The sequence below is a fragment of the Mirounga leonina genome, unplaced genomic scaffold (assembly GCF_011800145.1).
Source record: "Mirounga leonina isolate KUSES-001 unplaced genomic scaffold, KU_Mleo_1.0 Mir_128, whole genome shotgun sequence".
Classification (NCBI taxonomy): domain Eukaryota; kingdom Metazoa; phylum Chordata; class Mammalia; order Carnivora; family Phocidae; genus Mirounga; species Mirounga leonina.
The window spans coordinates 2,916,148-2,942,258 of NW_023270320.1; the positions used below are offsets into that span (position 1 = coordinate 2,916,148).

Consider the following 26,111-nt stretch of genomic DNA (forward strand, 5'->3'; position numbering starts at 1 on the left):
ACATAAATTCTTAGAAGTAAAGAGAAAAAGCAAGCCAACTGCAGTTATCAGACAGAGTTCCAAACATCTTGCTGGATTAGCAGAGCGGCCATTAAAGCCAGAAGACTGGTGTCTTAGGCGTCCTTAACACAAACTTTGATCTCTGGAAATATTATCAGAAAATTAGTCACAGCAGAGCTCTACCACACCACAATTTCCAGATAACTGCTCATTTAGGAGAGGGTATCACTTTGCTTCCAGTAAATATAACCATGACTCCATAAGCATGAGGTAGTATTTGCTCATTCTCTTAATTTCCACAGCTTTCAGCCAAACTTACGGAGAGTTATTTGGACCAAAGTTCCCCTAACAGCCCAAAGGGTCCAGAGAAAAATCTAAGAACCAAGTAGTTCTCAGCCTTTTAGAAGGGAATGTGACAGAGCCCATCACTAAGCTAACTAAACTCTTCAACCCACTGAATGGCACACGTGGGCCTTTAAGCCCCCAAACGACCCAATTTCCAGTGCTCCTCAGTTCTCAGAGCGACGAGTTCATTCATTCAACAAATATTCACTGGGCACATACTATGTGCCACACATTATGTCAGGCGGTATTTAGTAGTGAACAAATATGCCTAGAGACAAGCATTAAGCAAATAAGCATACACACAAAATCATAATTTTACACTCTGATGATTGTTAGCAAGAAAAAGAGGATCCTGGAAGAAAAAATAACAGAGGGAACTCCATTTAAATCAGTTCTGACCCAATCACAAGACAGGGACTATTATGATTCTAACTGCAGAGTCAAATACAGTTGACCCTTGAACAGCAGTACAGGTTTAATTGTGCAGGTCCACTTATATATGGATTTTTTTGATAACCACAGTACCATAAATGTATTTTCTCTTCCTTATGATTTTTTAAAAATTTTATTTATTTTGAGGCAGAGCCCGTGCACGCACGCACGCGCAAACGAGGGAGCAGAGGGGCAGAGGGGTAGGGAGAGGGAAAGGGAGAGAATCTCAAACAGACTCCATGCTCAGGGCAGAGTCCAATGCAGGGCTCGATCTCACAACCCTGAGATCATGACCTGAGCTGAAACTAAGACTCAGACACTTAACCAACCAAATGAGCCACCCAGGCATCCCTCGTTATGATTTCCTTAGTAACATTTTCTTTTTCTAACTTACTTTTTTATAAGAACACAGCATATGACACATACACACAAAATACGTGTTAACCTAATTGACTGTATCGGTAAGACTTCTGGTCAACAGTAGGCGATTAGTTAAGTTTTAGGAAGGTTAAAAGTTACACGCAGATTTTAGACTGTACAGGGAATTGGAGTCTTAAAGCCCATGTTGTTCAAGGGCCAATTGCATTTCTTTTCAGCTAGCTCTCTGTGACACGTACTACTTCAGGAGACCATGACTACCAGAATATGTCTAGAGAGAGGTCACATACCAACTCAAAGAAAGTATACCATTTCATTAAACATAAATGCTTAGGCAACAAAGGGATAATGCATTTTTTAAGCACACCAAGCACAATGTCTGTCACATATTAGATTTCAATAAATGGTATGTACCATCATTCCATTGGGATCAGAAGAAACCCAGGGTATTGTCTTCAGTTTTTTTCTTTAAAGATTTATTTATCGATTTTAGAGAGAGCACGCGCGTGCGCAAAAGAGAGTGAGAGCACATTCATGAGTGGGGGGGCGGGGCAGAGGGAGAGAGAGAGAACCCCAGACTCCCTGCTGAGCCCAGAGTCTAACATGGGGCTCGATCCCAGGACCCTGAGATCATGACCTGAGCCAAAAATCAAGAGTCGCCCGCTCAACTGACTGAGCCACCCAGGGGCCCGTCTTCAGTTCTAAATACCAAACTTTAAGAGAGCTAGATAGAGAGGAAAGCATTTCAAAGTATGTCACAAAACCCACAGGCCAAAAAATACTACATGCCTAACAAGCACTAGGTGCTCAGTAAAAAGGTTAGCTGTAAAGCACATAAATGTTAATTAAAACTAGTGAGATGGCAAAAAAAATTATTTTATAAACCACCATACTGGTGACAATGAGAAAATATTCTCAAATACTGCTGGCTAGAGTCTAAAAATGGTACAACCTCTTTAGAGAACAACTCAGTAAAGGCTATCAGAATTTTACTTTTTTAAGATTTTATTTATTTATTTGACAGCAAGAGAGGGAACACAAACAGGGGGAGTGGGAGAGGGAGAAGCAGGCTTCCTGCTGAGCAGGGAGCCTGATGCAGGTGATTGATCCCAGGACCCTGGGATCATGATCTGAGCCGAAGGCAGATGCTTAACTGACCAAGCCACCCAGGCGCCCCGGCCATCAGAATTTTAAATGCACAAAACCTTAGCTCCAGCAATCCTACCTCTAAAAATGTATCCTAAAGATAAACTAGAGGGGTGCTTGGGTGGCCTAGTCAGTTGACCATCTGACTCTTGATTTCAGCTCAGGTCATGATCTCAGGGTCCTGAGATTGAGCCCCCCGTCAGGCTCCACGATGGGCGTGTAGCCTGCTTAAGATTCTCTCTCTCCTTCTCTCTCTGCCCCTTCCTGCTTGCACACACTCTAAAAAAACAAAAAATAAACAAGCAAAAAACAGGTAAATTAGAACAGTAGTTTTCAACCAGGGGCCATTTGCCCCCCAACCTCTCCCCTCTCCCCCCAACACTCCCCCTACCATTTGGTAATGTTTGTAGACCTTGTTAGCTGTCAGGACTCAGGATGGGGAGCTGCTGGCAACGAGTACAAAGACGACAGGGATACTGCTAAACATCCTGTAATACGTAGGTCACCTCTTACGGCAAAGAATTATCCAGCCCTAAATGACAATGGTGCTGAGGCTGAGAAACCCTGTACTGATGCATATACAAGACGATGTACGTGCAGGGTTACTGACTGCAGCACTGTTCTGTAATATCCAAAGAAACATCAACGTCCACAATTAACAGAAGATACAATGGAATGCTATTCATCTGTTAAATGAAAAAAGACATTTACTTGTGCACTGATAAAGAAACAATCTACCAGTTAGATGCAGAACAATGTCCACAGTAAATACCAATCGAGAGGGAAGAAAAGGAAAAATCTACAGTTTATATGTATTTGCAAAGATACAGATCTCTGGAAAGATACAAGAATGGCTACAGCTGCTGCCTCTAGGAGTGTGAGGGCGAGGTCACTTTATCTTTTTTGCTACCTTTAAAATTTTATTTACCATTTTGAATAGGTAATAGTGCTGGGGGGAACTGAATGTCAAGTGTATTAGAGTAGTGGAGTATAAGAAATTCGCTTGAATGGAATGCTGGTGCTTAGGAGAAAGTATACAGTGTTTCCAAGGAAACAGGTTAGCACTCAGAGCTACTAGGTTGAAGTGAACCTGAAGTGCTAAAAAATCAAAACTATACATAGAGCTGACATCAATCCTAGATAAAATAAATGGTTCAAGACAAAGTCAAGATAGAGTAAGCTAAAGGATAACTCACCAGAAAGACGACAGTAACAGGGTCAGTTTTGGGGTCCTGATCTTAGCTAAGGTCACCCTGACCTTACGTACCTTTCCCCTTGCCTACAAAGGACTAATGTGATTTGGAACTGGGTAGTAAGAAACCTGGTACCAAGTTCCCCCAGAGCAACATGAAGTCTTCGAACCTAGAAAAGAAAAAAAGGACAAAGGACACAGGATATTTTGATATTCAGGGGCAATCAGCCTAAGAAAGGACAATTTAACTTTCTGGGGTTTTTAAGACCCAAGAAGTTTCATTACCCAACCTGAATGCTGCTCTGTGAGCTCCATCTCAGAGATGGTGTTTTTACATTTGAGTACTGTATATGTAATTGCATATTACATATACAGTATGTATATGTAAACTGTATACAGTTTCTGGCCTTTTTTTTTTTTTTAATCTTTTTTTGTCTGGCTTATTTCACTCAGCACAATTATTCTGAGAGTCATTCATATTGCAGCACATGTCACGAGTTCATTCCTTTTTACTGCTGAGCTGTAGCCCAAGGTATGGATATACCACATTCGCTTATGCATTCACCTACCGATGAACAACTGGATTGTTCCAGTTTGGGCCTGTTACAAATAAAGCTGCTATCTACAAGTCTTGATATGGACATACATTTTAATTTCTCTTAGGTAAATACCTAGGAGTGGAATGACGGAGTCTAAAGCAGGTGTATGTTTACCTGCCAAACTTTTTTTTTTTTTTTTTTTAAAGATTTTATTTATCTGTCAGAGAAAGAGCACAAGCAGGGGAATGGCAGGCAGAGGGAGAAGCAGGCTGCCCACCAAACAAGGAGCTCAATGCGGGACTCGATCCCAGGACCCTGGGATCATGAACTGAGCCAAAGGCAGACGCTTAACTGACTGAGCCCCCTAGGCATCCCGCCAAACTGCTTTCTAAACTGGTTGTACCATCATTTTGCATCCTCACCAGCAGTGTATGAAAGTTCCATTTGCTCTACAACCTTACCGCCACTTGATGGGATCAGTCTTTTTTTTTTTTTTTAAGATTTTATTTATTTATTTGACTGATAGAGATACAGTGAGAGAGGGAACACAAGCAGGGGAGGTGGGAGAGGGAGAAGCAGGCTTCCCGCGGAGCAGGGAGCCCAATGCGGGGCTCGATCCCAGGATCCTGGGATCATGACCTGAGCCAAAGGCAGGCGCCCTAGGATCAGTCTTTTTAATTTTAGACACACTAATCGATGTGAAGTGGTATCTCATAGTTTTGACTTGCATTTCCCCAATGACCAATGATATTGAGCATCTTGTTTGCTTATTCACCATCCATCTATCTTCTTTGGTGAAGTGTTCAAATCCTTACCTATTTTTTATTAGGTTATTTTATTACTTAGTTTTGTTACTGGCTATTTTTTAAAAAAAATCAAGCCTTTTTCCCCCCAATGACTAAATAGTGTTAAAATGAGAAAGCATTATTATGGACTACACACTTAAAAATGGTCAAGATGGTTAAAAAAAAAAAGAGAAAAGATTGATCCCACAGACCAAAAGAGAGAGCATTTCATCACAAAGGTACAAAATTTGTGAACCATCAGACTTCTTTGTTCAACTTGCTACAAACCTGAAACAATCGTAATTATGCAAAGAAAAATCACTAAGACATGAAACAAAAAAACCAATGAATACAACCACAAACTATTTTAACCTCAGAATTATTACTAAGAGCCTAAAATGCTCCTTTATCTTTATGCTCAGCTGACAGTGATTCTGTTGTCCAACACAGCAGCCACTAACCACATATAACTCTTGAGCACTTGAAATGTGGGTAGTCCAAATTGAAATATGCTGTAAATGTAAATAAGATACACACTGGATTTGAATGTTCTCTGAAAAACTGAACGTAATCATTAATAATCTGTATATTGATTACATGTTGAAGTGATATTCTGGATAATTTGGATTAAATAAAATACATGATTAAAATTATTTTCGTGTGTTTCTTTGTACTTTTTAAAAAGTGGCTCTTACACGGGATGCCTGGGTGGCTCAGCTGGTTAAGTGTCTGCCTTCGGCTCAGGTCATGATCCCAGAGTCCTGGGATCAAGTTCCGCATCACACTCCTTGCTCAGTGGGAAGCCTGCTTCTTTCTCTGCCTGCCACTCCCCCTGCTTGTGCTCTTTGACAAATAAATACTTCGTGAAAAAAAAAATTAAAAAAAATAAAAGTGGCTATTACAAAATGTAAAATCATATATATGGTGTGTATTGTATTTCTATTGGACAGCACTGATCAAAAACGTTTATTTTTTATTTATTTTATTTAAGTAGGCTCCATACCCAGCATGGAGCCCAACACAGGGCTCGAATTCACGATCCTGAGATCAAGACCTGTGCTGAGATCAAGAGCCGGATGCTTAACTGACTGAGCCACCCAGGCGCCCCTGATCAAAAACTTTTAAAGCAGACCCTGAAAATAAAATATGTGTAACTGGTAAAGAAAAAAACATATACATATTTTTTCCCTCCCCATTCCTCTGCTGTGTGAAGAAAATGATACCGTAGAGGAGCTTAGAATTGGAACTCAGGAGTCTCCTTAGCTAAGAGTTCAGGCACAGCTTTGTTACTATCTGGTCTGTAAGTCATTCAGCTTCCCTGGATTTCAATTTCCTCATCAGTTTTTTGGTATTTTAATTCAAAAGGTCAACAAAAATTTATTATGCTCCTACTTTTTACAAAGCATTATTCTAATATTGCAGATCTTGGGCTTATAGTTTAAAAGGAGGTGCAATGCAAACACAAGGCAAACTAAAAGAGTGCCCAAAGAAAGGAGACAAGGCCCTGTGACTGGGTGGCAGGTGCACGGGTATGCATGTTTCACAGGACAGAGTACCTTTAAAGGAGTTAGGAAAAACTGCAAGCTTTATAACATTCCTATTAACTCCAAAATTCAGTGCTTTTAAAAAGCATTCATCATGCTATCCTAAGTATTTTGTAGTTTAGTGATACATGGAATTGATGATATTTGGTCAAGTCCTCCCCTGAGCATAATGATACAGAAAGACGTAAATGCCACTCCATAATGAGGTTCTACTTTACTTGAAAAAACAATTTTGTAGTACAGTTCAACCATAATCAAATAATCTCAGCTTCTAGCTCCAGAAAGCAAGAGATTTTTAATAAAAGGTAACATTTTGTGACGTGCATACAGATAAGTGGTTTATTCTTCAGCAGAAACCAGTTACCAGGCTAGACTCCTAGCTAACCACTGTACTCTTTCCGATACCACAAACACAAAAAAACCCCACACCCACAAGGGGTGGGTGACTCAGTCAGTTAAGTGCTGACTCTTGATTTCGGCTCAGGTCATGATCTCAGGGTCCTGAGTGTAAGGCTCTGCACTTGGTATGGAGCCTGCTTAAGATTCTCTCTCCCTCTTCTCCCTCCCTCTACTAAAAAAACAAAACAAAACAAAACAAAAACAAAAAACCCACAAAACCCACACAAAATATAAAAGTTCTCCCTGCACCCATGTCTGTAGGGTAATGATTTACCAAGACACCCCGATGCTGTTATCTCAGCAGTTATTTCCATAAGCTGGATACCACTGTATTTAAGGCACAAGGTGACAAAAGTCCATCCTGAAAATAATTTATAAACAACTATGTTACGTCATATAAACCAAACTTAAAAGCAAACTCGATGAACTCTATATACAAAGATTCCTTTGCTCACAGCATTCCTTGGAGGTACAATATCCCCTCCAATTTTAAGGCTGAAGACTGAGGTACAAGTACTGAATTTACCTGTCTTTCCTGAGATAAGGAAACTTAACAGCACAAAATGTGTTAAGAAATACATACTAGTTTTGTAAAAAACAAAAAAAGAAAAGAAGGCAAACACCTAATCCATGTTACACCCAGCCTAGGATTTTTATCTGTTAATGGCAAGAAAGGATGTTCTATGGAAGGGTACTATGGTTCTCTCTGCTATCAAGAGCAAAACTTCAGGAGTGCATGCCAAATCATCCCAGTTTCCCTTAGTTACTCTTTCTTAAATAGCTGTGAATGTTATCTACATCTGTTAAAGTTTGTAATTATTCTCAGTCTGGTATTCCCCTTCTAAGGTCACAAGTTTCCCATGTTTACTAAAAGCTGTGATTAGAATTTCTCATTTGTCCCATGTCTGGCTTAAGAAATATTTTAAGACATATCCCCTAGTTTTATTATTCCAGAATTTGATGGGAAAGTTCCTATTAACCCATCCAAACCTTTCATTGTAAAAGTCTTCATTATAGCCCTCCCACACACTTCCCTTTCCTTAAAGAAACAACTTAAAGGTAGTACTATGGTACAGGAGAAAAAAGACTGAATGTGGAGTTGGGAGAGGTTTCCAGCCTCTTTGGACTCTTATTTCCGGTTGATCTGGACAAATCTCTGAACATCTATGGACCCTGAGGGTGCATTAAAAATGAAAAAGTTGGGCGCCTGGGTGGCTCAGTTGGTTAAGTGACTGCCTTCAGCTCAGGTCATGATCCCAGGGTCCTGGGATCGAGTCCCGCATCGGGCTCCCTGCTCTGAGGGGAGCCTGCTTCTCCCTCTCCCACTCCCCCTGCTTGTGTTCCCTCTCTCGCTGTGTCTCTCTCTGTCAAATAAATAAATAAAATCTTAAAAAAAAAAAAAATGAAAAAGTTAGGGGCGCCTGGGTGGCTCAGTCGTTAAGTGTCTGCTTTAGGCTCAGGTCATGATCCCAGGGTCCTGCTCCCTGCTCCGCGGGAAGCCTGCTTCTCCCTCTCCCACTCCCCCTGCTTGTGTTCCCTCTCTCGCTGTCAAAAAAAAAAGTTAGAAAGATGACCTGGAATTTCTCATCCACATCTGAAGACTTGTTTCAACCTGTCCTCCAGCACTTTGATCATTTTAGGTGTCCTTTTCTGGCCCTTCTCCAATGCTATTACGTATTTCTTAGTTGAACAACTTCCAATAGTAGACTATGTCCCAAAAAAGTACATTATGATTTTACACAACAGTACAATTTTTATTTTGAATCTCAAGCTGCTTTTGATATCAAGGATTTATCCCAGAGCTTAGGGAAGGGGGACATGGATGGGACAGGCTTAACCTGAAGATCAGTTGTTGAGGCTGGATGATGGATACATGCTGGTTCACTATTTTATCTATTTTTCTATGTCTGAAAGTCTCTATAATACAAAGTTGGTAAAAAAACAAACAAAAAAACACTATCAAAGTGAGAAGACAATACCAGACTGGCATTATTACAGGACTCATTTCTACAGTCTCTGGCATACGGATAACTGCTTTCACACCATTTCCCTTGGGTTGAGAGAGAATCTACAGGAGATGAAACTAAGCAGAGGCACTCAAAGTTCAGTCAAAATTAAGGAAAATGAACCAGAAAGGAAATGCTGTCAAGGTTATCACTGAGAAGATCCATGGCACTGAGGGCATGAGCAGTGAGAGGCACTTATACCTAGTATAGTATGGAACTTATTTCCACAGAGTAATACCATATGTTTCAAACAGTATGTTTTCTCTAACTTTGAAACTGCAAAAGTTAAAACCCTACGTGAAACGAAGTGAGTAAATAAACAAGACCCTCTGGTAGGAGGATGCCTTGCAGGGCGTGAAATCAAAACGGAAAGATAAGGGATTTCGGGGGTTAAGAAATTCTAAAGAAAGAAAAATGGGTTCCTCTGGAGAACAAGCGAGAAAATCCACATCCCAGCGAAGCCAAAGGACCCAAGAAAGGAAATTACAGGAGAAGGCGCCTCCTCGTGATCTCTAATACCCCCTCAGCCCTCCCGAGCTCCACTCCTCCACGCTCGGGGAGGACGGGCTGCGGAGCACCTGGGATGCGGGGGAAGCCCGGAGAGCCCATCCGGAGGGGGACCGGACCGAGCAGGGAGTGGCGGGAGCCGCCCGACACCGGCCTCCGGGGCGCTGCGGCGGGACCCGAGGGCGGCGCCGCGAGCTCGCCCGGGGAGGGGCGCGGACTGTTCCACCGCGGCCGAGGGGGCGGAACGTTCCGACGGGCCGGGAAACCCCAGGAAGCGGCAATGGTGTCTCCTGACGCCGCAGCGGCGTAGGGACGGGGTTCCCAGACCGCAGGCCGCTCGCGGGGTGCCTGGCCCCGAACCCCCGGGCCCGCTGCCGGCTCCCCTGGGGCCAGTGGCCTTCAGAACCGGCGGGAACTCGGTCATACTCACCGACCGCGAGCCTCCGGAGCTGCCAGTCCCTCCGTGGACGATCCCTCCCGCCCTTGGCCGCCGCCGCTGGCCGAAGCGTGCGTAAAGACGTGCGCGCGCCCGCCCTTTGTCTACGCCGCTTTGACGTGACCCCTCGCGTCCCATCCCCACCCCTCCCGCCGTTTAATCTCTCGCCCGGCACCCGCGCGCCGGGCGCGCGCCGGGCGGGGACCCCGAGGGGCGGGGCGCCGCGTCCCCTGCCCGCGGTCGGGAGCGCCTGGGACGGACCGAGGCGCCCCCTGGCGAGCGAGGAGCCGTTACCGCGGGCTGGCGGAGCGCTACGGAGGCTGATGCTGTGCTTCGAGGGCCCTGGTCCCCTGCCCCTCACCGCGGCGCGCGTCCCTCGGGATTCCTGCTCCAATAAGGGGAGCGCTTCCGAAAGAGGGGTCTCCACGTTTCTGAGCTGTGCCCGGGCCCGAATACTGGTTACTTCCCCCAAGGGGCTCTCGTGTAGGTTCTAGAGAGGGTGAAATCTGTCCTGATCAGCGAGAAAGGCTTGAGTCACAAAATTATCTTGTCGTCTTGGGGCTGTTGTGAGTATGCGGTGAGATAGGGTTCTGTATGTAGAGAACCTAGCTCAAGGCCTGGCACGCTCAAGAAACAGCTGCCATTACATCACCATCACTGCCACCACCATCACCATCACCATCATCGAAACCAGCGTCATCATCCCTGAGTGTCATTTGTCTTACTAATGAAGCCGCGGAGTGCAAGGGGTTTGTGTGGGCAATCTCCTTGTTCCCTCACAGCTGGAACTTTGCAACGTCCACCTCAACTCGGAACGGATCTCTCTGCTTAAGTCTAGCTGGTGCCTGCTGGAGTTTGCCTGTGTATTTCTCACCAGCACTTCAGACTTCAAATGCCTAACCCAAGGACCCAAGTTTATCATCTTCTCTCAAATGAGTTCTCTTTAGGAAGAAAAATAGCCCTTCTCCTTGTTCTTAAAAGACATTTTTACCTCCAATACCAAGCCCCCCCTCCCCCAGTTTATTCTGTGTACTAGTGTCGGATTGCCATTCCTTGCTAAATAACTTGATAATAAATCTTCAGGGTAAAGTCCACATTCTTAAGCCTCAAAATCTGACGATAAGAATGACGGCTCTACTCCAAAACACTGGACCACTCATTTCCACTCATCACCACACCCGTTTGGGATTTATCACATATTTTAAACTCAATCATTTATCTATTCATTTAACAAATCTTCACCGAGTCCTTCCCATGTGGCCAGTTTTTGCCATTGTCCCAATGGCAATACAAAGTTGAATAATTCATGGCCTTGGAAAATCTTCAACTAGATTAAATTCCATAAAGGAAACTGGACATCATACATTTTTGTGTCCTCCTCAGTGCTAGGGCTAGAATTTTAAAGTGGTCACTACCATCTTAAATGCTTTTTGGATTCTGATATCTGGTCTCCTTTCCTGCCTCCAGAACCAGTCAAAACTTAGAAGTAGTCTGTGCTCTGCTTTTGTGTATTTGTGTTTATGTTTTCTTACAATCCCCACCATTTATTACTGTTCTTTCTATATGATAATTTTGAAATTAAAAAATGTTTCACACATTTTAGAGACTCAACACAAATGACATTGATTGATTCTTTGCCCAGCCAAGTAGTAGACTCAGTTGTTGGGTATCAACACACACACACACACATTCCTTGACACATTCTCTAAACTTCTTTAGTGCAGGAAGGCAATCCCAAACTTCCTTTTGAAGAGGGAGCCGAAAAGAACTGGGTTAATATGGTTCCCTCAGGTTCCAGAATTTTGTTTTCAAAGGTCAATGATATAGGCAAATCTCTGTCATACCCATTTCTAGGCAGAGGAATACAAATGAGAGAGATAAGATGAGCAAATAATGCTTGAAAAGTTGGACACAAAGTAGGTTTATCTATAGAGAAGGCCCACTGCCTATAGCATGACTAGGCTTACATCCAACGCTAAATTCCTTGTCACTCCGAATTTGGACTGTCTTTAGATTATTGTTGAGGTATTTCCCCATTTTAGAATGAAAATACTCTTAATACAAAAACTATGTGAGTAATCTTAAAAACCTGATGGATAGTCCATTAAGAAAGGGGGATGTTGGGGCACCTGGGTGGCTTAGTTGGTTAAATGTCCGGCTCCTGATTTGGGCTCAGGTCATGATCTCAGGGTCATGAGATGGAGCCCCGCCTGGGCTCTGCTATCAGCAGGAGTCTGCTTGGAATTCTCTCTCTCCCTCAGCCTCTCCCCTCCCCCAATCCGGGCACACACATTCTGTCTCTCTCAAATGAATAAATAAATCTTTAAAAATCGATAAATAAAAAAATTTAAAAGGGGGATCACAGTGTTAACAACCCCCATGTCATTCTGACTTTGAGCTAATTTCCCAAAATGTGCCTCTATAATCATTGTGTTTGCTGTGTGTATGGCAAATGGGAAGATATTCCTTTTAAAGATGCCCTTTCCCCCAGTAGAATATTCCCATAAGTGTGCTGCATAATTTCTTTCCCTTCCACAGATACCTTTTCATGTATAAAGCCTTTGACATTAAGAGGTGAACCACAACTATTTACTAAACAACTAGCAATACCAATGCTCATTTCCAAGCACCAAGAGAAAAAGACAAATTAAGCAAAAGGTGTATTCTTTTTATTTATTTAATTTTATTTTTTAAAGATTTTATTTATTTATTTGAGAGAGAGGGAGCACAAGCAGGGTGAGGGGCAGAGGGAGAGGGAGAAGCAGGCTCCCTGCTGAGCAGGGAGCCCAGGACCCTGGGATCATGACCTGAGCTGAAGGCAGATGCCTAACTGACAGCTACCCAGGCACCCTGAGGTGTGTTCTCTATAAAAAAATTTTTAATTGTGGCAAAATACACATAAAATTTACCATCTTAACCATTTCTAAGTGTACAGTTCAGTGGTGTTAAGTATATTCACATTATTGTGCAATCAGTCTTTACAAATTTTTCGTCTTGAAAAACCAAAACGTATACCCATTAAACAAAAACTTCCCATTCCTTCTCCCCCCAGCCTAGGCAACCACCATTCTACTTCTGTTTCTGAGTTTAATTACTCATACCTCATACTCATATCTAAGTGAAATCCTATAATATTTGTCTTTTCGGGACTGGCATATTTCACTTAGTCTAATGCCTTCCAGGTTCAAGGTGTCAGAATTTCCTTCCTTTTGAAGGCTGAATAATGTTGTGTTGTAGGTACATGCCACATTTACTTTACCCACTCATCCACTGATGGGCATTTGAGCTTCTTCCCCCTTTTGGCTGTTATGAATAATGCTGCTGTGAAAATGAACGTACAAACATCTGAGATGCTGCCTTCGGTACATTTGGATCTACTCCCCAAAGTGGGATTGCCGGATCATGTTGTAATTCTGTTTTTAATTTTGGGGGGAACCACCATTTGTGATGCTGGTGTTTGATATAGGAGTCTAAAGTTGGGAGGAGAGATCCAGTGATTTAAATCTGAGAGTCATCAGAATATGGCTGATACACACGTTGGATCAGATCAATAGAAGAACACTCTGGGGGCGCCTGGGTGGCTCAGTTGGTTAAGCGACTGCCTTCGGCTCAGGTCATGATCCTGGAGTCCCGGGATCGAGTCCCGCATCGGGCTCTCTGCTCGGCAGGGAGTCTGCTTCTCCCTCTGACCCTCCTCCCTCTCATGCTCTGTGTCTCTCATTTTCTCTCTCAAATAAATAAATAAATAAATAATCTTAAAAAAAAAAAAGAACACTCTGACTTAAGAAGTAGAGACTTTGTAGTTAAGAGCAAAATGAAGAAGACAAGTTTTTCAGTCTGCACCCACACTGTGGTCCTCAACTTGAAAATTCACAGACCCAACTTTTTCAGTTCACAGCAAGATGATCTGTTTCTGGGGACTGATTTATAGTAATCAAATCTGCAGGAGACACTGATAAAGGGGACTTATTTATTAAATTAGGTGGATCATTAAAAATGCAAAATTAACTGGAATAATAGAATCCATAGGTCAGTTCATACCCTTATAGCAGTGTCTACTTGGGAAACCAAATCAGCATCAATAGGTTGATGATAAAGTTTAAAAAAAAAAGAGAAAAGGAAATGTATGTCTCTAAAGGCTCTGGCAATTTGATATACCTTGTGCTTATATGGGGCTCTAGCTGCTGAACAGCCAAAAACACTTGGCTGAACAGAACGTCCTCTTGGATGAATATGGCCATACCCTCCTCTTTGCCCAGCTCTCTGTTTTCCAAAATTCACTCCTGCTGGCCATTATCACCTCCATTAAAACAATGGCTGACTTCCTGGGATCCTCAGGGGAGCAAAAGAGAAGTTTCCAATTAGTGGAACAATAATTCAAAAGTCTTGTGGAAATCACATACATAAATAAGGCCATTTAAACTAACTGAAATGTAATTTCTGGCAAACATCTACTATCTTTTAGGCACTCACTTTGGGGGTCAGCTCCAAGAAGACATTTTCTCTGATTTCTTCCTAGGTGCTCATTCTGTGTGTGTGTGTGTGTGTGTGTGTTTTCTTCTTCTTTTTTTCCTTTTTTCCCCTCCATGTGTTTCTCACACTGCCTGGTGCCTCTAGAATTATTTTTATCAATCATCTGTATGTATGGCTCCCTTCAATGGACTGTGAATTTTGTTTTATTCATCTTTCTAGCCCCAATACTTAATATGATGTCTGGCACAGTGTAGTTGCTCAGTAAATGTTGAATGACTCAAAACTACACGATGACTACCAGAAACTTGACAAAGTATGCATGTATTTAATAAAATCATGAATGAACTAGTACTTAATGCATGAAATTTGGTAGACAATACAGGGTGTATTTGGGAAAGACAGTAAAAGGGGTCACTGAATGGAAAAATTACCTGCATAGGAAAGGTTGTCATAAATTAAACCAGTTTATCTTAGTCTGGACGTTTGAGAGGTCAAGAGTCTGGGCCACTTTTGTTTTTCTGAGATTATCAGTATAAAAAAGAAAAAAAAAGAATTACAGGATTACATAACTGTGGCATATAGTACATATGTGTATTTCCAAAAGTCACAATTAAACACTGTTATGCTGTTTATAAGATAAGAATTTATAAAAATATCAAATATTAATTCACTAGTTTTCTGAAATCTCATTGATGAGCTTCTAAAAAAATACAGTTGAGGTCAGGGCCTCAATTTTGTGATCTGGCACTGAAACATGTGAAACTCAAAGATGACTAACAAGCAGCATCTCTTTTCAATCCTGCTGGTTGTCTCTGTGGTTGCAGGAGTATAATATCCTAAGTCTAGATTCCTCAGCCCCCCTAAACTGTTAGACCTGACCTATGTGGTCTTTCAAGACTTCCCTTCTCCAGTGGTGGGCCCTGACCTCAACTGTATTTTCTTAGAAGCACATCAATGAGATTTCAGAAAACCCTGGTTTCATGAGAACTATATTACAACACATTCTGGGAATAAGTCACCTTTATAGCTGACTGCTCATTTTTTTCTGTTCTTACCAGCTTTAATTTCAGAGACCGACTCCCAATCCGGACAGCTTACCCAGTGGGGACCACCCACCCTATTCCCGATCATCTCTTAATGAGTCAAGACTGGAAGCCTGGAGTGGGGGGCGGGGAGGAAACAGTCGTGGTACTGTGGCATCCCTTATCAGACGAGGAAGCTGCAGCTGTGTCCTCTCTGTCCTGGAAGCTTGCTTGTTCGGCTCCTTCTATCTTTACCCTGTTAACCACCTGGCTGTCATACACACAGAGGGAGTCAGCCGGGGGCAGGCCCTCTAAGGGACAAAAATAAATAAAGCGAATGTTGCTTGCTCAACTATTATGATTGCGTGTATTAGCCTACCACTGGCACAAACAAACGTAGCCCAAGAAGTCAAGGATGAGAGGAAATAAAGATTAAAAAACAAAAACAACAACACTTTTGTTAAAAATTTGTCATCTATGAACGATAATCTGAGAGAATGAACAGTCTCTGAAAAGAGGTTAAGATCTTCCAAAGGCTAAGGATCTCAGAACATTATAAATTGAAGCTGGGGGCATACCTGGCATGAATACTCATGCATTATTTCAAACCATATGTCTTGAGTATCTCAGGGGTGGCCAGCCTATGGGCCAGCAATGTACATGGTTGGGCCCTTCCCAGCTCTCCCAGGCTCTGAGGGGAGCAAACAATTCAATAAGCAGTTTCAGTACAGGGGGATAAATACAACAGGGAAAGTGTGTGTGTTGGGGGGGGGGGTGCAAATAGGAACAAAGGTCTGGCTTCTGGGTCTAGGTAAATTACACTTAAAAGAATGTGCAAAACAGTTAAAAATGTTTGTTTTTTAAGTACATTTATTTGGAGGTAGATAGAGTTTTCCCAGACTCTTATCTGCTGGAAGAGGGGGAAAGGTCAGGTGTTGGTAGACAATACAAGATGAACTCCTGTAACAAACTTTTTTTTTTTTTTTTTGGCAAAAGTTGAAGAGGCAAGACAACTTTGAGTTACCAGAAAACTAGCCCTTTCTGGATAGAGAGGAAAGTAAAAGAGCACATTTCTGGGCTGCATCTCTATCTTCAATGTAAAGAGCTCCTCCTGACCTCTGCCACACACCCGCCCAACCCTAAGGGACACTCTCTGCCAGGCCTTTTAAAGAATTACATTTAAAAGCTTTATTTACGTTTCTCCTGTTCCACATTCCAAAGGCTTCCTTCCCTGCGAAGGATAAAAGGTGCCATACCGAGCATCTTCAGGAAGGAAATCTCATCCCTTCGGTCAGGAAGTGAGCCTGCCCCCCAGAAAGAAGAATGCAACGCATTCAAGGCTTGGGGCCCCCCCGAGGAAGGGGCCGTGGCTGGGAGTTGCCCCAGTCCGGTTTCCCCGCTATGAATCCCGGAGCAAAAACAGTCTGGGGGAAGCTCCTGGAGAGAGAGGAAATACGCACCACCTGGGTAAGAAAATCAAGCTCTGCCTGTGCAGAAAAAGTAATCCCAGAGGGCTCAGCCTGTGGGCCCTCGAGAGAGTTCAATTTCAGTCTGATGAGCAGGACTGTGAACTGGGCACCACGCAACAGTTCTGTCCTTGACTGTTGTTCCCCAAAAGCTGCTGAGCACACCCTAAAGAGATGCAGAACCGGATGGCGTCCTCAGGGCCCGGGGACACTAGGGGCCTCGCCACTGGGAAGCCGAAGCTGTCAGTCTCGCTTCTCCAAGGACCGGCCGTGTGAACACAGGGCGCTTCTGGGAAGGCAGCTATGCTCACCACTATACCACCAACGCTGGGGCGCTTTTTGGAACGAGTCGCTGGCATCAAAGGTCGTGCGCATCTGCACTGCCTTCTGGAAAGCCAGAATGCGCACCCGCACGGTGCCTCGCAGGCAGCCCCCCGGCCCCGCGCTCTGCTGCCGGCACACGCTCCGGTTCTGCTGGCGCCTCCGGAAACCCCGAGTCGGGCCCAGGGGCCGAGAGGCCCGGGGCGCAGAGGGTTGGGGGGGATGCGGGGCGCGGGAAGCTGGACAGGTGACACGAGCCCTCCTCAGAGTCTCCGCCCACAGCATCCTCAAACAGGTGCATAGATGTCAACGAGAGCCCCTTCGTGTCTGCAAACACCACCTGCTTCTTGGGGCCCTGGGGTTTAGGAGGTCGTGCTAGGCAGGAGCGTAAGGACCGCAGGGGCCGCCGCTGGGCTCCGCCAGACCGCAGGAGCTGCTGCGGGGACGGGCTGTGGCAGAGGCAGAGATGCATGGGGCGGTGCACAGGAGACGGGCCGGCAGCACTGGGACCTTCGACAAGAGGGCAACGACGTTCTGAGGACAGGGCAGAAGGACCTGGCATTCTCCGCTGCAGCCCAGCCTGCACCTCCTCCCTGCCCCATCGCGCGCTTCTCCGCCCCTGGGGTCCCCCGCCCGCAAATGTCTGACGAAAGTGGGTAAAAGGAAGCACAGGCAAGCGGTGGCTGTGGGCTGGGCGCCAACGGGGAGCCCGTCAATTGCTGAAGGCGGGCGCACTTACCCCACGCGGCTCCGGGCAGCGGCGCGCGCGGCAGCTCGCCTAGTCTGAGGCCACTCTCGGCAGCCAGAAGTATTTAGGGGCTCCTGACCCCCAGCCGGCCAGCCGCAGCGGGGCGCGGGCCCCTGGAGGCAGCCAATCCGAAAGGCCTTTCGCGTCGGAACCACTTGGGGAAGTGAAAGGATGTGACAAGAAGTGTGACTCAGACACTTTGCCCTGGGCCGCCAGCACTCCACCCCTGACCAGACAGCCCTAGGGGTCACTCTGGGGTTATCTGTGGCTGTGGTCGGGGACGAGGAGGGGCAGGGCAATGACACAGACCCAGGCTTCCAGGGAGGGGAGGGTTTCCTACGCACTGCGGCTCCTTTCCCCAGGGGAGACAGACTTTTCTCGGCCTCTCCCTTGACAGAGTCGGCTTTGGGGCTTTTCCCTGTGCAGTGACCTGCTGCCCACTTTTGGGGCCGATCTCTCCATCTCACGGTTTCTTCCCAATCACGTTTTGCCACTGCTTTCTTTCTATGTTTCTGTTTGTGTGTTGATGTATTTATTACTCTGTAAGCCGTGTGTGTGTGTGTGTGACATCCAAAGAGAGAGGAGGGTCCCTGGAGGAGGCACTCATTGACCAATATCGCTCCTACAGGGCCTGGGGCTCGGATCTCTCGTTCAGTCAGTTGTGGCCAGAGCGACAGGGTCACAGGCCACAAAGTACCTCCATAAGGAATCCCACTGGGCCTGCGGGCATGGCGCTCCTGCGCCAGATGTGATCAGATTGCCTCAGGGTCTGTGTTCTTACCTCGGGCATCCTTCTCCGATTCCCCGCTGCAGACCACTGTATTCTGTCACTTCAACCGTAACGCACCCCAAGTCCTCAGCCCTCTGCATTTTTCACCTTAGACCTTTTCCTCCGAGATCCTGATCCAATTCTGACAATTATTCAATGACTTTCATATGCTAACTCACACATCTGGATCTAGCTTAGACCTTTCATCGCACTCCAGGCTCCTAGATAATGGTTCTACTTCTAGATCTGGGCGGTGGTACCAAAGGTGAGTTCCCTGTGTAATTTTCTGTATGTATGTTTTACTTCAATCAATCAAAGGTTTATTTAAAGGAAAAAAAACGGGCGCCTGGGTGACTCAGTCAGTTAAGCGTCTGCCTTCTGCTCAGGTCATGATCCCAGGGTCCCGTGATTGAGTCCCATGTCCGGTTCCCTGCTCAGTGGGGTGTCTGCTTGTCCCTCTCCCTCTGCCCCTGCCCCCTGCTCATGTGCGCGCTCTCTCTCAAATAAATAAATAAAATCTTAAAAAAAAAATAAAGAAGAAAACCAGCAAGGAGGTAAAATTGTTAATTATATAGAGGTTTGGAGATTTTATTCTTACAAAAATGGCCTCAGAATGAATATATATAAAGGCAATATGTATTTTACACTTAATATATCTATAGCTGTGAACATCTTTTCATATTATAGATGTGGCTTATTTTTCGCCCATGGTGCATGGTATTCTGTCATATGGGTCCACCATACTCTACTATACACATTTAGGTGATTCTAAATATTTTAAAAAGATTATTTAATTTAGAGAGAGAGAGCATGAGCATGAGCAGGGGGAGGGGTAGAGGGAGAGGGAGAGAAGCAGACTCCGCATTGAGCGCAGAGCCTGAGGTGGGGCTCAATCTCACAACCCTGAGATCATGACCTGAGCTGAAACCAAGAGTTGGAAGCTTAACCGACTGAGCCACCCAGGCGCCCCGTAGGTGATTCTCAAATTTTTTGCCAATAAAATAGTGCAACTAAAACGGTTGGATACTGGGGCGCCTGGGTGGCTCTGTCAGTTAAGTGTCTGCCTTCGGCTGAGGTCATGATCCCAGGGTTCTGGGATCGAGCCCCACATTGGGCTCCCTGCTTAGTAGGGAGCCTGCTTCTCCTCCCTCTGCAGCTCCCCTGCTAGTGCTCTCTCTCTGTCAAATAAATAAATAAAATCTTTAAAAAAAAAACGAAGCCCCCCAAAAAACTCTTGCATACATATGTTTGTGTACATGTGTGAGAACTTCTCCATGACAGATATTTAGAATGAGAACTGTTAGTTCAAAGGGTACCCACATTTAAAACTTTGATAAGTACCACCATATTGCTTCCAGAAAGGCTGTGTAAGTTTATAGTTTCACCAATAATCTTCAAGAGTTGCCTTATTTCCATAGCTTCGCCATCACTAGAATGATCACACTTTAAAATATTTTCCAATATGATAGGTGAAAAACAGTATCTCATGATATTTTTTTAAAGATTTTATTTATTTATTTGACAGAGACACAGTGAGAGAAGGAACACAAGCAGGGGGAGTAGGAGAGGGAGAAGCAGGCTTCCTGCGGGGCAGGGAGCCTGATGCGGGGCTTGATCCCAGGACCCTGGGATCATGACCTGAGCCGAAGGCAGATGCTTAAAGACTGAGCCACCCAGGCGCCCCTCTCACGATTGTTTTGATCGTTCCTTTTTAAAATATTTATTTATTTATTTTAGAGAGAGAGAGAAAACGACGGGGATGGGGAGGGGCAGATGGAGAGGGAGAGAGAGAATCTTAAGCAGGTTCCTTACCCAGAGCAGAACACCATGTGGGACTCAATCTCACGACCCTGAGATCATGACCTGAGCTGTAATCAAGAGTCTGACACTTAACTGACTGAGCCACCCAGGCGCCCCTGATTATATTTTTAAATGAAAATGGTATGTAGTATTTTTTTCATATATTTTCTGCCATTTCCATTTTCTTCTCAGTGAGACGCATAATCAAATCTCTTGTCAAGTTTTATAGTAAGCCATTTGTATATTTTTAAATGAAGTAGTAGTTCTTGGGTTGCTGCCGTGGGCTACCTTTTTTTTATTTTATTTTATTTATTTATCTGAGAGAGACAGAGATAGCGACAGAGATAGCGAGAGAGAGCACGAGGGGGGAGGAGAGGGAGAAGCAGGGCTCCCTCCTGAGCAGGGAGCTTGCCAAAGTGGGGCTGGATCCCAGGACCCTGAAATCATGACCTGAGCTGAAGGCAGACACTTAGTGGACTAAGCCATCCAGGCGCCCCCATGAGAATTATTCTCATGTTATTGAAATTTCTAAGGGATGATCCTGGGGGAGGATATATTTTTCATGTTGATTTAGAGTTATATTATGGGTCACCTTTCCTTTCTTTCTTATGCACCAATACTCTGGATCCCTACAATGTGGTAAAGGATGTGTTAGATGCTGAGGTACAAAGGTGAACAGAATGGCAAGGTTGCTGACCACATGGGGTTTAATTTTTAGCATTCAGAAAATGTGGTCTTTATTACCTTTATTTTGGGGGAATTTATTGAGATTTTCTTTGTTGGTCAAAATTTTCTTAAAAAAAGTGTTTTCTTCTTTTGTTAAAATTCCCTCACTTGAATTCAAATTCTGAGAAACGAGTGTTCAAATCTTCTATGATGATAGTGATTTTCTCAAATTGATATACTCTCTGATAACTATGCTTTATATTATTGCAATACTATCTTGTTTGGTGCATGAAAACTCAGCACTATTATACCTTCTTAGTGAGTCTATCTTATATCAACGAATGATAACCCTCTTTATCCTATTTAATCTTTTTTGCCTTGCAGTCTACATTGATAATTCTATCTGTACCCCTATTTTGCTTCATTAATATTAGTCTGTTATAGCTGTATTTAGTACTTATTAAATCCACTTTTCTGTTATTTTAAGTGTGAGGTTATTTGGGAGGAACAGAAATAGCTGGACTGTGTTTTTCTATATTTCTCTTCTTTTCCTCTTGCTCTTGGTCCTTTTCAATAAGCTCTAGGTTTTCAATTGACCTACATTGCATAAGAGTTGGTTTTTCTCCATCCTCATTGTCTAATGCCAAGCATCTAGTTCAATGAGATCCTAGCATTGCTTTCAAAGCTAATGTGGACTGAAAGATGAGTTTCTGGCTATTATTCAGACCTCCTTCTATCAGGATTGTGTGTATTTATCCTATACACCTCAATTTCCCAAATCTGGTAAACACAGAAACACACATGTGCATGCAGGCATGCAAAAGTCTCAAAGATTTTAAAAACCTTCACCCACAAAAAAACATTGAGCTGGAAGAACATATTGAACCAAAGTTAGAAGTGGAAAAGATCTACCACAAGATAAGCAACCTTACTACTTAACACAGAACACGGAAATTGGGGAGCTGGGGCGGTGTTTTCTGTAGTGACTACCATCTGAAAAGCACAAGGCTAGAACATATTTCTGTTGGACAGGTGATGTGGGGTCAAGGAAAGATAACTGGTTTTCTGCGTCAGAAGTGCTAGGTTCCAGTCTTGGCTAAATCACTTATTGGTAATTATGAACAGCCATGATAGTCTACAAATGAGATAGGGATCTCTGCCTACATCAATGTACTGTAGAAGAAGACAGCAATAAATGAACAATTTATATATGTATTAATATTTAAGAATTTTCTAAAACCTTTTCACACCTTATCTCACTTTTTCCTTCTGACAACCCTGTTATGTTGGTGTTACTATTCTCCCTATTTTACGTATAAGGAAGTGATTTCTCCAAGGTTCCTGAGTTGATAAAAATGCAGATTCTGAGGACACCTGGGTGGCTTGGTTGGTTAAGTGTCTGCCTTAGGCTCAGGTCATGATCCCAGGGGCCCGGGATCGAGCCCCTTGTTGGGCTCCCTCCTCAGCAGGAAGCCTGCTTCTCCCTCTCCCTCTGCCACTACCCTTGCTTGTGCCCTCTCATTCTGTCAAATAAATAAATAAAATCTTAAAAAAAATGCAGATTCAGGACTTGAGCCTAGTTTTGACTCCAAATCCCAGCATCATTTCATGGTAACCTGTTCCTTGTGAAAACATTTTGATAAACAAAAAGCACCTTGCAAATGCAAGGTTTAGTGTTAATTTTCTGAAAGAGGCATGTGTGGGTCTGGGCATAAATCTTCAGAAGACTGCTGGGCTGCTGGCAGACTGAAAACTGCCAGGGAACTTGGGAGATTTTCTGGTCCAAGCCTTTGCAAGCTTTAGGCAAGCAAGTGTTGAAAGCTTTCAGGAACAGAAAAGTATTTATGACTTTTTTTGCATCTCCAAGATCTTAGCTTCTACAAACTTCTTTGGTAGACCAATCCAGTGTTATGACAAAAAGCCTTTTCTTCATGATACCATATAGGTCTCTTTCCTCTTGGTAAAAAATTCTGTCTTTGTCACTTGTCATTTTTCTGATTCTTTTGTTCTTTATATATGTTCCTGAGTGTGCTGACTTATACTTTAGAAAAGCGGCTTGATTTTTATGAGTCTCCATTTCTTTTCCATTGTTTTCCTCCTGCTAATCATAATACTAGAGAATTTTGGTCTTTTAACATTCATTTTTTTAAAAAAAGCTGCTTAATTCCTTCCTTCTTCCTTTCAATTGAATAATTTCCCAGCCATTTCTTCCTGCTTTCTTTATCCCATAAAACTAATTTACCCCTTAAAAACCAAGATCAAATCAGTCATCAGATCTAGTTTATGCCTCTAATTACCACATACAAATCGATGGCTTCATCATTGTTTATCATGTCCAGATTCCTGTCTGTTCTGTTTAATTCACGAAACTTAAGCAGTTTCATTTTAAAAAAATTTTAATACTAGTATAATTAGCACATAGTGTTATATTAGTTTCAGGTGTACAATATAGTGATTCAACGATTCTATACATTGTTTAATGCTCATCAAGATAAGTGTGCTCTTAATCCCCTTACCTGTTTCACCCATCCGCCATCCACTGACTTAACTCAGGTTGAGTTTCATCACTTGTAACCAGAATCCCTAATCTATGGCACTCTCTTCACACCCTGTAGTCTACACTTGTCCTTTGGTTATCTCATCTGCTCCTAGGACTTCAACTTCACCCAAGTACTGATGACTTCCATGTTATATTCCATGCCAGACCTCCTGTCTGAGCTGCAGCCAGTCATATTTCTGTATGTCTGGTAAACATCAGTTTGTTCTCTGTAGTTAAAAGTCTGTTTTTTTTTTTTAAGATTTTATTTATTTATTTGACAGAGAGAGAGACAGGGAGAGAGGGAACACAAGCAGGGGGAGTGGGAGAGGGAGAAGCAGGCTTCCCGCTGAGCAGGGAGCCCGATGTGGGGCTTGATCCCAGGACTCTGGGATCATGACCCGAGCTGAAGGCAGACGCTCAACGACTGAGCCACCCAGGCATAAAAGTCTGTTTTTTTGTCTCTTTTTTTCCTTTGTTTGTTTTGTTTCCTAAATTCCACATATGAGTGAAAGCATACAGTATTTGTTTTCTCTGACTCACCATAGATCTATCCATTTTGTTGCAAATGGCAAGATTTCATTCTTTTTTATGGCTGAGTAATATTCCATTGTGTATAGCTATCATGTCTTCTTTATCCATTCCTCTATAGATGGACGCTTGGGATGCTTCCATAATTTGACTGTTGTAAATAATGCTGCAATAAACATAAAGATGCATATATCTTTCCAAATTAGCATTTTTGTATTCTTTGGGAAAATACCCAGGAGTGGAATTATTGGATCATATGGTAGTTCTATTTTTTTTTTAAAGATTTTATTTATTTATATGACAGAGAGAGACAGCGAGAACAGGAATACAAGCAGGGGGAGTGGGAGAGGGAGAAGCAGGCTTCCCGCTGAGCAGGGAGCCCGATGTGGGACTCGATCCCAGGACCCTGGGATCATGACCTGAGCCGAAGGCAGACGCTTAACGACTGAGCCACCCAGGCGCCCATGGTAGTTCTATTTTTAATTTTTTGAGGAACCTCCACACTGTTTTCCACAGTGGCTGCAGCAGTTTGCATTCCCACCAACAGTGCATGAGGATTCCTTTTTCTCCACATCCTTGCCAACACTTGTTTCTTGTGGTTCTGATTTTAGCCTTTTTTTAAAAAAAATAAGATTTTATTTATTTATTTGACAGAGAGAGATACAGCGAGAGAGGGAACACAAGCAGGGGGAGTGGGAGAGGGAGAAGCAGGCTTCCCTCCGAGCATGGAGCCCAACTTGGGGCTCGATCCCAGGACCCCGGAATCATGACCTGAGCCGAAGGCAGATGCCTAACAACTGAGCCAACTAGGGGCCCCTGATTTTAGCCTTTCTAACAGGTGTGAGGTCATATCTCATTGTGTTTTTGATTTGCATTTATGTCTTTGTTGGAAAAATATCTGTTCATGTCTTCTGACCATTTTTAAATTGGATTATTTGGGGTTTTTTTGGTGTTGCTTTGTACAAGTTCTTTATACATTTTGAATACTAACCCTTTGTTGGAGATATCATTTGTAAATATCTTCTCCCATTCAGTAGGTTGTCTTTTAGTTTTGATTATTTCCTTTGCTGTGCAGAAATTTTTTATTTTGATGTAGTCCCAATAGTTTATTTTTAAGCAGTTTCATTTTAAAGGTCACTGGAGTCTAAAGCATCTTGATTGGCTGTGAATCACAAGCAGCAAGGAAGTCCCAATTTCCCATTGACAGAGGACACAGCTACATCTTTCTCAGAGACTCCCAGGATGGAAATTCCATGGAACTTTTGTATGCTGTTTTAGTTCAGGCTGCCAAAACGAATACCATAATCTGGGTGGCTTAAAAAACAGACTATTTCTCATAGGTCTGGAGGCTGGAAGTCTGAGATCAAGATGCCAGCATGGATGGATTCTAGTGAGAACCTACTTCTTGGCTTGTAGTTGGTTACCTCCTTGCTCCTTGCAGTGTCCTCCCATGGTGGAAAGGGAGGTATCTCTGATCTCCTCCTCTTCTTATAAGGACACTAATCCCATCATTGAAGTCTCACCCTCATGACCTCATCTAACCTTATTACGTCTCAAAGACCCCACTTTCAAACAGCATCACCTTGGAGGGGTGGGACTTGAACATGTGAATTCACTACGCCGGAGTGGAGTAACCATGAAGCTGCCTGCGCTCTATTTCCTGTTCAGGAGAAACCCCATCTGCAGGAGAGAATAAGGTCAAAAGACATGGAGACGCAGGAGAAAAGATAGAGATTGGTACACACACACACACACACACACGCACACATATCCTTCTCAACGTAGTGTTGGAATCTGTAGACCTAGTTGGTCATTGGAGGCCAGCTGCCATTTTCGGTTACAGGAGCCAGGAAATTCCTTTTCCTGAAGTTAACTCAGGTTGAGTTTCATCACTTGTAACCAGAATCCCTGATCTATGGCACTCTCTTCACACCCTGTAGTCTACACTTGTCCTTTGGTTATCTCATCTGCTCCTAGGACTTCAACTTCACCCAAGTACTGATGACTTCCATGTTATATTCCATGCCAGACCTCCTGTCTGAGCTGCAGCCAGTCATATTTCTGCAGGAA

The 26,111-nt window shown here is 43.5% G+C and overlaps 1 protein-coding gene and 1 long non-coding RNA gene across 2 annotated transcripts in view; both read right to left on the reverse strand.

The window, feature by feature from the left end:
- Nucleotides 1-9,860, reverse strand: part of GPAT4 (glycerol-3-phosphate acyltransferase 4) — a 33,978-nt gene extending 24,118 nt beyond the window's left edge. The window contains exon 1 of the mRNA XM_035003967.1: nt 9,704-9,860. The gene's annotated coding sequence lies outside the window, so the exon portion shown is untranslated. The remainder of the gene's footprint in view (nt 1-9,703) is intronic.
- Nucleotides 9,861-16,367: 6,507 nt separating this feature from the next.
- On the reverse strand, nt 16,368-17,868 carry LOC118009831. The gene is made up of 2 exons (XR_004679039.1): nt 17,731-17,868; nt 16,368-17,501 (listed from the first exon to the last, which is right to left on the reverse strand). It is a non-coding gene; the product is annotated as an uncharacterized LOC118009831 (long non-coding RNA).
- Between the last annotated feature and the right edge of the window lie 8,243 nt (nt 17,869-26,111).